The sequence below is a fragment of the Phyllostomus discolor genome, chromosome 1 (assembly GCF_004126475.2).
Source record: "Phyllostomus discolor isolate MPI-MPIP mPhyDis1 chromosome 1, mPhyDis1.pri.v3, whole genome shotgun sequence".
NCBI lineage: Eukaryota > Metazoa > Chordata > Mammalia > Chiroptera > Phyllostomidae > Phyllostomus > Phyllostomus discolor.
Window position 1 is genome coordinate 114,036,608 of NC_040903.2, and position 12,444 is coordinate 114,049,051.

General features: G+C 47.8%; 1 pseudogene; it reads right to left on the reverse strand.

Annotated features, from left to right (window-relative positions):
• Nucleotides 1-1,962: 1,962 nt before the first annotated feature.
• Nucleotides 1,963-2,406, reverse strand: LOC114492024 (annotated as a pseudogene).
• Between the last annotated feature and the right edge of the window lie 10,038 nt (nucleotides 2,407-12,444).

The window sequence follows — 12,444 nt, forward strand, 5'->3', positions numbered from 1 at the left end:
TGCAGCCCCTTTGGGAGGTCACACAGGTCTGTTTTCAGAAGGACAGGGTCCAGGCCAAGGAACTGAATGGGGCTGGAATGAGGTGAGCCCCAGACAACCCCCCCCCTCATGACCCAGCAGCTCAGTGACATCACCCCTGTCCTCACAGGCTATCTCCAATGACACCCAGCTCATGTTTACCTGGCCTGCATCAGGCCAGGGGGCCCCAGGACATAGCAGCAGGCCTTTCTTCTCCTTGGTTCTCCCCCAGGGCAGAGCGCTCTGCCCCCCCAGCACTCAGCGAGCCCTCCCAACAAGTGTGGTCTCAGAACATAAGTCCTTTCAGGCCAGGGCCAGGGCCAAGGTGTGGAGGAGACCAGGATGCTTTGTTTTTTTTAAGTTAAAAATTCTTCATATATTACACAAAGCCAATTCAACTACTTCTAAGTTCAACTGTATGTACATCTCTTTATTGTTGAAAGTGTGCGTGCCTGTGATGTTAAAGGCAGACCCTTCCAAGTGTCACCAGGTAGCAGCTTTCCGCCGGTGTCAATATTTGTCACACCCGCTTCCCATTTCACATAGAGGTGACAAACTGCTCTAGGAAATTAAGAAGCTCTTCCGGGCCCAGGACAAACATATGCCTCATGTTCCTCCACACCCTGTTATGCCAGAAGCAACTAATTTCTGAAGAAGACACAGTTAAAGCTATCACAAGTGTCTCCCAGCTTATCAATATACTGTTTTATCATTTTCATTAACAAAGCGTATTATAATGAAGCCCTAATTTGCATTATAATTAGTTCTTACAAGACACTGCATATTCTCCTGAGGACACATCATGATTCCCCAAATGCAAGGTCACTCTCAGAACAGCCTCCCAACTAGGGAGTGGAGAGCTCACCACAGGCTCGGGGAGCAGTTTCCTGTCCCGCAACTGCGAGCTGGGAGCAGTGCCGTGTGAGGTCAGTGCTGACGGGAAGGCCCGACATTCTGGGACAGTCTCCATCACGCGCATGGCGGGATGAAAAGACTGCCAGGCTGAATCTTACTGTAGTGAGTATGTTAGTACTAGTGCATGTTGTGAGAATTATTTTCCATTGTTCAGTTTAGCTTGAGAGAGAATAAAGAATTTGGGCAAAAATTATTACCAGATTATGACGTTTTCTAAGCTAAAGAAATAAAGTAATTGCTGAGGTTAACAAAACACAGTAATTCGCTTCATATGACCTTGTACTGTTTTATGAACTGCATTACTAAAAATCATGAACTCAGTTGGTTGGGAGTCGTACTGCAAAGCGAAAGGTCGAAGGTTTGATTCCTGGTCAGGGCACATGCTTGGTTTGCAGGTTCGGTCCTCTGCCTGGGCACATAGGAGAGGCAACCAGTCGATGATTTTCTCTCACATGAATGTTTCTCTCTCTCTCTTTCTCTCTCCCTTCCCCCTTTCTAAAAAATAAATAAAAATCATGAGCTTAGCAAAATCTTTACAAGCCAACTCATCAAAACAGACATTTGGGCAATAAGAATTTAATTTTATATCAACACAACTTTAGATTTTAGACAGCCCCGGCTGGTGTGGCTCATTTGGTTGGAGTGTAGTCTCACACACACACACACACACACACACACACACACACACGAAGGCTGAGGGTTCAATTCCTAGTCAGGACATATACCTAGGTTATGGGTTCCATCCCCGGTTGGAGCATGTGGGAGTGAACCAGTTGATGTTTCTCTCTCTCTTTCTTCCTTCCTCTCCTCTAAAATCAATAAACATATTTTTAAATTAAAAAAAAACTTGAGACTTTATATTTATTTAGGGCTGTTTGCACATTTTTATAGAATGTTTAATTTGCTCTAATAGATGACAAGATAGCCCCACCTCAGTGAGACCCCAGCCTAAACAGATTTGCTTTACTTATATAGCTAAAGGGTAACATTAAACACAGAAGGTTTTGATTTGTGGCACTGAATGATAACCTATGCAGGGCATCCTTCAAAAGCTACAATTAAGGCCCTACCTAGCTGTTCAGCAATATAAGCCCAATTGAGGTCTTCTGGCCCATTTGCTTGACATTCATGTTTTATGCCTTGAAATTGATTTTTTGTTGCATCCTGGGAGCTCACATAGATCATTTCATTTTTCTGAATTTCTTGGGTTCAAAGCTTGCATTGTATAAAGCATAGCAACAATTTTTCTCAGGAAGCACTTCCAAAATGCCTGAAGGAATTGGTTACAGTTACACCTACATTTCCAACCAAGATCTCTTTGCCTTCTACTATGAGGCACATTTTGTCCACACTGAAACAAAAAACGACAGCCTTCTTTCTGTTCTTGGTTTCTTGTGGTGTGGAACACTTCCTAACTTCAATGATATAAAAAATGTGACATACTTCATCAGCAACGTGCACTCCTTAGGCCATCTTTGCCGCTGGGGGGGTGAAAGGGGCGCAGGGCATGGAGTCTGGGCACTGAGTCTGCTGAGCTTCCTGCATCAGCACTGAGCCAATGGGTGAGGAGATGACACGGGGCATGGGTTTACCAGGGGGCAGGCACGCCTCTGGGCCCGAACAGGACTGTGCATGTCACATGCTGCCACTCAGGATGCTTGTGAAGGCAGCTGGTCAGCCCTAGTAAATCAACCATTTATGAACAACCACTGCCTGCTCTGGACCCTCTGTCAGCCATCCCCTCCCCTCATGCAGTCCCTACCTCCTGTCAACCAGACCATCTGTAACTCACTTGGCTCCAATTAGCTGAGTAATTAGCACCTCGTAAGGCCTGCCTGCCTTTGCACAGCTCCCCTGGGAAGGGGTTTCAGGTGGTCTCCATGACTTCATGGCCTAGGGCTGGGCAAGTCCAGGCAGGCCAAGGGGCCAGGCTGCAAGGCCCCTGTACCCACAGGTGCCCCCCAGCATTCACTGATACGGGTTTTCCAGTATAGGGCAGTAGTGCCAACTGACAAATCCCTCAGGGACTGGGAAGCAGAGGAGCCCCACTCAGGACAGGGCTTCTCCTAGCAGTCACCAGGACCGCGTATGATCACCCACACACACCTCCTCAGCAGCTCTGCTTATCTGGGGACTCCTAGCTGGCTGGGACATCAGGGATATGGGCAGGGGAAGGGGAGGAGGACTGCCAAGTCCCCAAGGTCCCCTAGGTAAAGAAGCAGAAAATTTGGGGTCAGATTAGGGATCTGAGTGGGGAGAGGGGATGGGGGCAGCCTATGGCAAGTGGGGACAGAGAAGACCTCTTGCAAAAGACATGAGACACTGTCAAAGAGTGTGTGGAACCACAGCAAGTGGAGTGGCTCTGGAGTGAGGGGAAGGCCAACACATTCCCTGACTAGGCTTACTTTTCCCACCTTTAACAACAGGACAATAATTATAACAGCCCAGGTTCCAGAGGGGGTTACAGGGGGCTGGGTGTGGGGTGAGCAATAGTGCTAGAGGGGGAAACAGGAGGCAGTGGCACCCAGGCCATGGGGCAGGAAGTGAACATCAAGGGAAGCCACCTCTTGCCAAACCCCCTCTCCCACAACTCAGAGCTGCACTGGCCCAGGCAGAGGTCATAATGGGAGTGTGGGCCCCACCAAGGCCTGCTCAGACTTGGGGAGAAGGAGAGCATGTCAGGCCTGGGTAACCAGTAGTATGAAGGCGCAGGGTATCCAGATGGACAGGAAGTCAGCCTGCCCCCCAGCCAAGGCCCACACACTGGGGCAACCTGGGAATGTGGTCAGTCACAGGACTGAAACTCCAGCTGCAGGAGAAGCAAATAGCCTGCAGCTGGGGAAAGGCTTGGTGGGGGCAGGGTCTGCTTCCCGGGTGAGTCTACAGCTCAGTCCAGAATAGTCCCACTGCTGCCTCACTGTCGTGGCAACAAATCCCCTTAATGCCTCCTTCCTTGAGATAAGCACTGGCTTCTTAGGATGCTCTGGTGAAAAAAAACGGCATCAGATACTTAGTCCAGGCCCAAATCCCAACTTGCCACTCAGGGCAAGGCCCTTTACTTCTGTGAGCTCCAGGGTCCTTGACTGAGGGATGGTGATCCTGGCCCAAGTTCATGGTAAGCGTTAAGTGCCCAGTGTTCCAACGCACTTGAAGGGCCCTGACAGGCAGTATGCGTCCAGGGAGTCTGTGTTCCTCCTCCACCTTCCTCAGAAGCTCTTGAAACCCTGAGAAAGTGTAGGATTGAAGTCTGTTTTCCCTACTCTGGAAGAGAAATTCTGTGAGTCAGTTGGAATTCTGGGAATGCCAGAAAGCCAAAACCACCTCCCTAGTCATTCCTCCCTCCAAAGGCTCAATGCTGGGGGGCAAGCAAGTCCTGCTGATATAGGGGACTTAGAGTTGGAAAATTTTAGTTTAAGTAATAGCTAGTAAGCTTAGTAATCAATGCAAGTAAAAGCTTTTGTTCCAGGAACTAAAGGTATGACCCACCCTAACTCCAGGAGACCATAAGCAGTTCCACCTTTGTTCCTCAGAAGGACTGCAAGCAACTCAAGATGATATATCTGAGCCATTGTGCTCCAGGGTGGGATGGCCCAGGACACAGCTTACCACTGCCCAGGGGGAGAATGCTGAAGGTTTTTTTTTTTAATCCAATTAACTTGCCCTGAATCCAAAACCCTTCACCACACCTTGTTTATTCCCTGCTATGAAAACCTTGGCCTGGAAAGAAAAAACAAGATGGTCTGTTAAGATATGAACACGCCATCTTCTCAGATCGCCGGCCATCTGAATAAAGCGTCCATAAAGATTCCATCCCTGTCTCTGAGTGGCACCCTCCAGAAGTCTACAGGGGCTTCCTGTGATCCACACAGAGGGTGCTTTTTGCTGACCACAGCCTGAGCCTTGCCTGTGGCCATGGTCCCTGTTTGTTTCCAGAAGGAGCAGCATGAAGCCCTTGAGGGCAAAGGGCCTGTAAAAGCATTTTACAAACTGGGGAAACTGTGCCCACTGCTCAGCCATCTATGGGGTCGTGGGAGGTGGTAGGCAATGCTGGTGAACCCAAGAAGTGGACCAGGGCTTGGACATGAAAGGCCTGCCCTGCTCCCTGGGGCCCACTTGACCATAGTCGGTGTCTTCTGTTCAGGAACAGACCTCTTTATTTCTCAGAGAACTATGGCCTATTTGCATTTTCCAGTGTGGATGTAAAAAGGTTCCAGGGAAAGTAACTTCACAGGGTGATCCAGCTATAAATTCCTAACTGGGCCGGTCATGGTGAATACTCACACTCCAGGCCTATAAGAAGGTTTATGTTTGCCTTAGGCAAGCCCTGTCCATTGTTCCTGTGCCTCTAGGTTAAAATGCCTCTGAAATGCCAGGAGTAATCCTCTTTTTCAAACCCCTCAGTGGTGTAACCACCCTCCGGAAAGCACATGATCTTGTTAACTGTCTTGTACCCCGATCACAGAGATTTCCCCCTACCTTGCTTTCTCTCCCCTTCATGTAATATTCCTTACATTCCCTCCTTAATTCCAAATGTATAAAAAGAACCGCAAAACTGTCATTCACCTGAGTATTTGAGATCTTGTTTCCCAGCATGTCACCAGCTTGGCTCACATAAACTCTTATAAAAATTCTTTATAGGTTTAGACATTTTTAAGTCAATAGTATGTCATGAGACTAAATTAGAAAACCAATATATTGGGTGTCCATATCAGTGTAAAGAATAGAAATGAATGGGTAAACAAATGCACAAACCCTTCAGTCTGCTCTAACTTCTTTTTTTTTTTAAGATTTTATTTATTTATTTTTAGAGAGGAAGGGAGGGAGAAACATCCCACATGCAAGAGATACATTGATTGGTTGCCTCGCTCATGCCCCTAATTGGGGACCTGGCCCACAACCCAGGCATGTGCCCTGACTGGGAATCAAACTGACAACCTTTTGGTTCACAGGCCAGCACTCAATCCACTGAGCCACAGCAGCTAGGGCTGCTCTAACTTCTTTTAAAATAAACCCTAATTAGCAAACTCAGATGCTCTGTTGCTCATATCGTGTCACTTGGGACCCCAATTATGGGCCCCAGCTCCTTGTCTTTGAGGTCCCATCTATTCGACACATTTGCAGAGGCTGCATCGGACTCACGATGAGCCCTGCAGAGGCCCAGCGGGGCTTTCTCCGACTCAGGAAGATCTAGAGCAGCCACCCAGGCCTACACTATGGGTGGGACCCAAGTAGCTGATGCCCAAGGGATAGGGGAACTCCAAAGTGAAAGATTTTAGCTTCAGTTACAGTTGATAAGCTTAAGTGATTAATGCTGTGGAAGTCTGTTGTTCCAGGAACTGGAATAGTGACCTATAGGACTCCCGGAGGTCAATAAGCAATTCAACCTTTGTGCCCCAGGGGGTCTGCAAGGGACAGAGAGGGTATCTGAGCCACTGTGTTCCAGGGAGGGGACATCTATGATGCAGATAAGGAGTTGTTGATCAGTAGATAAAGAAATACCAGGAAATTGCAGCTGGACTTTGACTCTTATCTGATTAAACTTTTTCCAAACCCCTTACCCTTTTCTTCTCTTTATAAAAAGATCGGCTTGGGATGAGACATTAAGACGGTTTTTAGAGCACATAACCCGCCATCTGTCTTCTCAGATCACTGGCATCTGAAGGAAGTGCCCATAAACATTCAATCCTTGCCTCTACGTATTGGTTCTGGTAGGGATAGGCAGCATGAATGCCAACTGCTCCAGCTTCAAAAGGGCCTCAAGTCTTCAGCTTTCAGCAGAGGTTCCATGCATGGCAGCAGAGGCTGCCAGCCCACATGGACTGGGAAGAGGCCACACAGGGAGCCTGACTTGTGAGCAGAGCATGTGCTGGATTTCAGGAACTAGATGCCATTTTGGCTAGATACCTTGTGCATTGCCTAACCTGCAACTGGCAGGAACCCACTGACCACACCTTCCACCAGTAACACTGGGGATGGCTGAGTGACTTACGTTTCTCCAGGCAGACTTCCCACCCAGTAGTTTGCCCTGTGCTCATGGCCTCCAGGCCCACTCCTTCCCAAGCTAGAAACCCACTCCTCACCTCCTTAATCCCCAGCCCTTTAGCCCCTTAGCTGACTGGCACAAAGCAGTGTTGGTGTTAGGTTGTGGCCTAAGGTCAGGATGAAGGAGAACATCATTCCAGCTCAGCACAAACAATGCACAAAAGTAAACGCTGGCCATCAGCTGTTTCCTGTCCTGCCATACCTCACTCTTCTTCGTGGATTCCAGCCCCCACCCCCATCTGAAATGCTTGTTTCCCATTCGCATTTGTAGGAATTTTGCCCTCCACCCCACCCCTGCAGGCCAAATGTGTGTCCACATTTCTGAGCCTTCCCAGGCGCCTATCAACCCAGGCCACAAATACCTTCAGCAGCAGTTTATTTTTTTTTTAGAGTTTTTTTTTTTTAATAAATGCATTTTGGAATACATTTAATTTTTTTTAAAGATTTTATTTATTTATTTTTAGGGAGGGAAGGGGGGAGAGAGAGAGAGAGAGAGAGAGAGAGAGAGAGAGAGAGGGAGAGAGAGGGAGAAACATCAATGTGCGGTTGCTGGGGGTTATGGCCTGCAACCCAGGAATGTACCCTGGCTGGGAATCGAACCTGGGACACTTTGGTTCCCAGCCCGCGCTCCATCCACTGAGCTATGCCAGCCAGGTAGCAGTTTATTTTTTAACACGCTGTACCTACTCATAGATGTGCCCCCTTGCCCACCCACACAGAGAAATGGACAAAGAATGACTGGAAAATGTATTCTTCTGGGATTATTTTTCTTCTCCCCAAGCATTTGGTCATATCCTCACCTCACCATTTTTAATCTGTTAAAGCTAATCTCAGACATATTTTAGTTGTGAGCATAGGTCACAGTTTTATCATAAGCTGGTTAGCAAAGGAACCCGTCAAGGAAAACAACACAATAGCTTCCTTCAGAATCTTGGATGAAGCTGTGTAATGTAATGAAGTGATTTGGAGCATAAACACTAAAGCCAGGCTATCTGGTTTCATTCCCAGTTTTGCTCCTTTCTAGCTGTGTGACCTTGAGCAAGTTTACTTAACCTCTCTGTGCCTCTGTTTTCTCACCCATGGACAATGGATAGTAGTAGTACTTACCTCATAGGGTTGTTATTGTTGTGCCTGAAATCCAATTGAATTCATGTGAAATGAATGAATTAATGTAAGCTGCTAGTACAGTGTCTGGCATACAGTAAGCATAGTAAGAGTGTCAGATATTATTATGAGCAAGTTTATATAAGAGAAGGAAAAGGAATGTCACTTTTGTATCATCTGTGTGAGTTAAACCTGCATCATACCAACCAGGACCGTCCTTCCAAATTGCCAGGTATGGGTTCAGTTAATCAGAAACACCAGTTGCAGGAGATTTTTGTTGTTTTGCTTGGTTTAATTCTAAGCCTGGGATAGCTTTCTTTCCCAGACTCCAGCCTGTATCCCGAATGGTTTTAAGGAGCATCTTTTAATGAAACAGGTCCTAGGGAATGGGGGGTGGCACGGGATGAGCGGGTTGAGTGCGCAGAGTCATAGGAAGCTCCAGAAACCCCTGCCCAACCCTCTGCTGGCCTGAGTGTCCTGTGGAGGAGGGGAGGCAGGACTGCAGGAGAACTCAGCCAGGCTGAGCTGGAAGTCAAGAGGGGCTGGGCAGCTTCCCAAGGGCTGGCACAGTGCCTCCTCCTTCTCCACCCCCAAGTGGCCAAGCTGCTCGGGACCTGACACAGAGCATTCAGTTAATAAAGCTGTGTTGATGTTGCCTGGTAGAAACAAAGCCAAAGACACAAGGTCACCTGACATTTAGTAGTTCTAGCCAATAGAAATATAATACCAGGCACATTTTATTTTATTTTTTTATTTTTATTTTTTATTTTTCATTAATTTATTAGAAAAGAAAAATAATTCCCACAGACAAAATTGCTAAATCCTTTGCTGCTTTAAACTTTTTTAATTTATTGGTTTTGGACAGAGAAAGAGAGAAAAACATTAATTTGTTGTTCTACTTATTGATGCATTCATTGGATACTTCTTATATGTGCCCTGACCAGAGATCAAACCTGCAACCTAAGCATATCAGGATGATATTCTACAGCCAGGGCTAAAAGAAGTATGCCAAGTCATGAAAGGCAAGGACCTACATCCAAGATTGCTCTATCCAGCAAAGCTATCATTTAGAATGGAAGGGCAGATAAAGTGCTACCCAGAGAAGGTCAAGTTAAAGGAGTTCATCATCATCAAGTCCTTATTATGTGAAATGTTAAAGGGACTTATCTAAACAAAAGAAGATAAAAAATATGAACACTAAAATGATGACAATCTCACAACTATCAACAACCAAACCTAAAAAACAAACAAAGTAACCGACTAAGCAAACAACTAGAACAGGAACAGAATCACAGAAATTGAGATCACAATGGAGGGTTATCAGTGGGGATGAGTAAGGGAGAGAATGGGAGAGAAGGTACAGGGAATAAGAAGCATAAATGGTAGGCAAAAAATACACAGGAGAGGTTAAAGATAGTATGGGAGATGGAGCCAAAGAATTCATATATATGACCCATGGACATGAACTAAGGGGAGGGATGTTGGTCAGAGGGGGATACAGGGTGGAAGGGAATAAAGGGGAGAAAAGAATGGGACAACTGTAATAGCATAATCAATAAAATATATATATAAAAATTTTAGTAGACACAAAACAAGTGAAATTGTAGTAATATATTTCATTTAACCCAGTTTATTTAAAGTATTATTTCACATGTAATCAAATATGAAGTTATTATCTTTCATTTCATTTTAAGTCTCTGAAATCCTGTGTGTATTGTATGCTTCTTGCACATGTCAACTAAGACTAGCCTCTCTAGGGGAGGGAAAAAACTTTTCCTTTTAGATTCAGTTACTGGGGCCTGTGAATTAAACTGACAAAAGACTGATTAAGAGGAGAAAAAAAAGTGTGTTTCATATGTATACAAGAACCAACAAAGGAAGTAGCTGCCTCATTTAATGATTAAAGTTAAAGACTTACATTCCTAAATTAGGAAAAGGGAGGGGAAAGAAATGGCTTCTATGAGGAAAACAAATAGATTTCTTTAGGAAAACAAATGGCCTGTTGGGCGCACAGACTTAAGATAAGGCTTGTGATAATGTTTGTCTATAAAGGAGGAATGGTCTTTCATCTTCTTCAAAACATTAAAACTCCCCTGGAGAGGGCATTCATGGCAGCCTCATTTCCTAGGAGTTGCTGCCTTTTGTCAGATAAAAGAAGCTCCCAGGAGTCTTTTCTCTGCATTTGTTAAATCTTAAATGTCTCCAGCTTAAAATAATCTTTATGCCAACTCTGGAATTCGGAGGACGTCCTCACACCACATTTCGAGTGCCCAACAGTGGCTACCGTATTGGATTGCGCAGGTGCAGAATCACCAGATGCAGAATCACCAGATCGCGGAGTTGCAGGGCTGCATAGCCCTGGAGGTCCCAGCAAGCACCCCTCTGCTGCCTCTCTGACCAGCGTTGGCCTGCACTCTGAGGGTCTCCCAAGCGCAGGGTGCCCAGCCTCCTTCAAGCAAGCTGTGAAGTGGAAGCTGTCATCTTGAGCTGAAATTGCCCTCCTGGCTGTGCATCTCAGTATCTTTTCCAATCCGCTGGGGCAAGGGAGGGGCAGGCAGGAACTGTGTTTCATTTCACCCAGAGGGTCAGTGTCCTGCAGCGCGTGGGGGGAGGGGCTGTTCACGCACTACAAAGTCCTGCTTGCTCTGCAAGGCAGTGTCTTCTCCGAGGCCTTGGGAGGAAGAGCCAGCCTTTTGGGGAAAACCTTTGCGAACACTCACCACCCCTCCAGAGCAGAGAGCCCGGTCCGACTTCCAGCCCACCTCCGCCACCGGTCTGGGCTCTGGGGATCTCTCCTCCCCCAGTCGGGAGGGGCCTTTCCTGCGTGGCGGTGGCACAGCTCCCACTCTCGATCGAACTGGTTCCAACCAAGTCCCAGGGGCGTCCGGAGAAATCTTGGAGACCTTCCTGTCCAAGCCGCCTGGGGAGGGTGGTGCCTGGCCAGCCTCTGCTCCTTGGCCATAACATCAGGTGAAGACCGCGGGGACCTGGTGGCAAGGGCGGGAAGCTCCCGGGAACCCTGATGTAACTCGGCGCCAAGCTTGCAGGAGAAGCCCCCAGAGCCCCGCCTGTTTACCGTAGGGGAAAGGTGATAGAAGTGGAAGCCCCAGCCGCCTTCTTTCGGGCCGCGCCTGCGGAGCTTCCCACCTCTCGCTGTGGGCCTGCTGACAGGGTTCCCAGGATCCGAAGGTCAGGAGCCCTCCGGGGGTCCCTAGGCATGGCTGGTACTGGTCCCTTTTCAACCATAGACGTTTTATGACCCGAAGCAGTGGCAATGCCAAGGGGTGAGTCCGAAAGGACTTGAGCCCCCAAAGCAACTCAAAATACCATTTAGACCAGGGGTGTCAAACTCATTTTCCCCTGGGGGCCACATCAGCCTCCATGGTTGCCTTCAAAGGGCCAAATGTAATTTGAGGACTGTATAAATGTAACTACTCCTTAACTAGGGGCAAGGAGCTGGGTGCTGTGGTGAGGTAGAAACACAGTGCCAGGGCGATAAAACAAGGTAGAGGGCCAGATTCCACCCCAGGGCCTGGTGTTTGCCATCTGTGTTCTAGAGGGTTGAAGAGCAGAACTGCCTGGGGGCCAGGCCTCATGGTGACCTCCAGACTCTGCATCCAGTCAGCCCATCCAGGCCTCCCATGGGAGCCGGTGGAGGAGAGCTGGAGGCCTGTGCTCACCCTAGCTGAGCCCTCAGGCCAGACACAGGTCTCCCAACCCCAGGGGAGAGGCAGAAGTCAAGACAATGTGGGCAGATGACAACTGGTCTGAGTGGAGCACAGGGTTGGGACAATGCTGTGCCCTGTGCCCACTGTCAGAGGTTTTTTTTTCTAGACTCTCAGTACCCTGGTGAGGCAGTTGAGCTGAGTCCAGATAAGGGATCTGAGGCCAACAGAGATCAGGGTAGCCCCAGGTCACCCTGGGTGACAGAATTAGGACTCAAAGCCCTGCTTCCCAGTCCCTCATACTTTCGCTCCTGAGAGGGTAAGAGCCCTGTGAGCAAGAGCAGGTCAGGTCTGAGCTAGGCAAGGCCAGAGGGTCTAGATTTGGAGAGGGTATGGGGTGGGGAGGGCTACCTGAGCTGGAGGTAAAAAGATGGGAGGGTGCCTTGGGGAGACAACAGCCTGGGGAAGCTGTAAGAGGTGAGGGTACGGCAGGTCTCGCCAATAGATGACCCTGGCTGGTGTGGCTCCGTGGATTGAGTGCTGGCCTGTGAACTGAAAGCTGGCTTGATGGCCAGAACCCTGGTTGGGGGCTAGTGATATTTCTCTCCCTCTCTTTTTCCCTCCCTTCCCCTTTCTAAAAAAAAAAAAAAAAAAAAAAAAAAAAGCAGACCAGATGCTGGATCAAGTACTGTTGATGTTG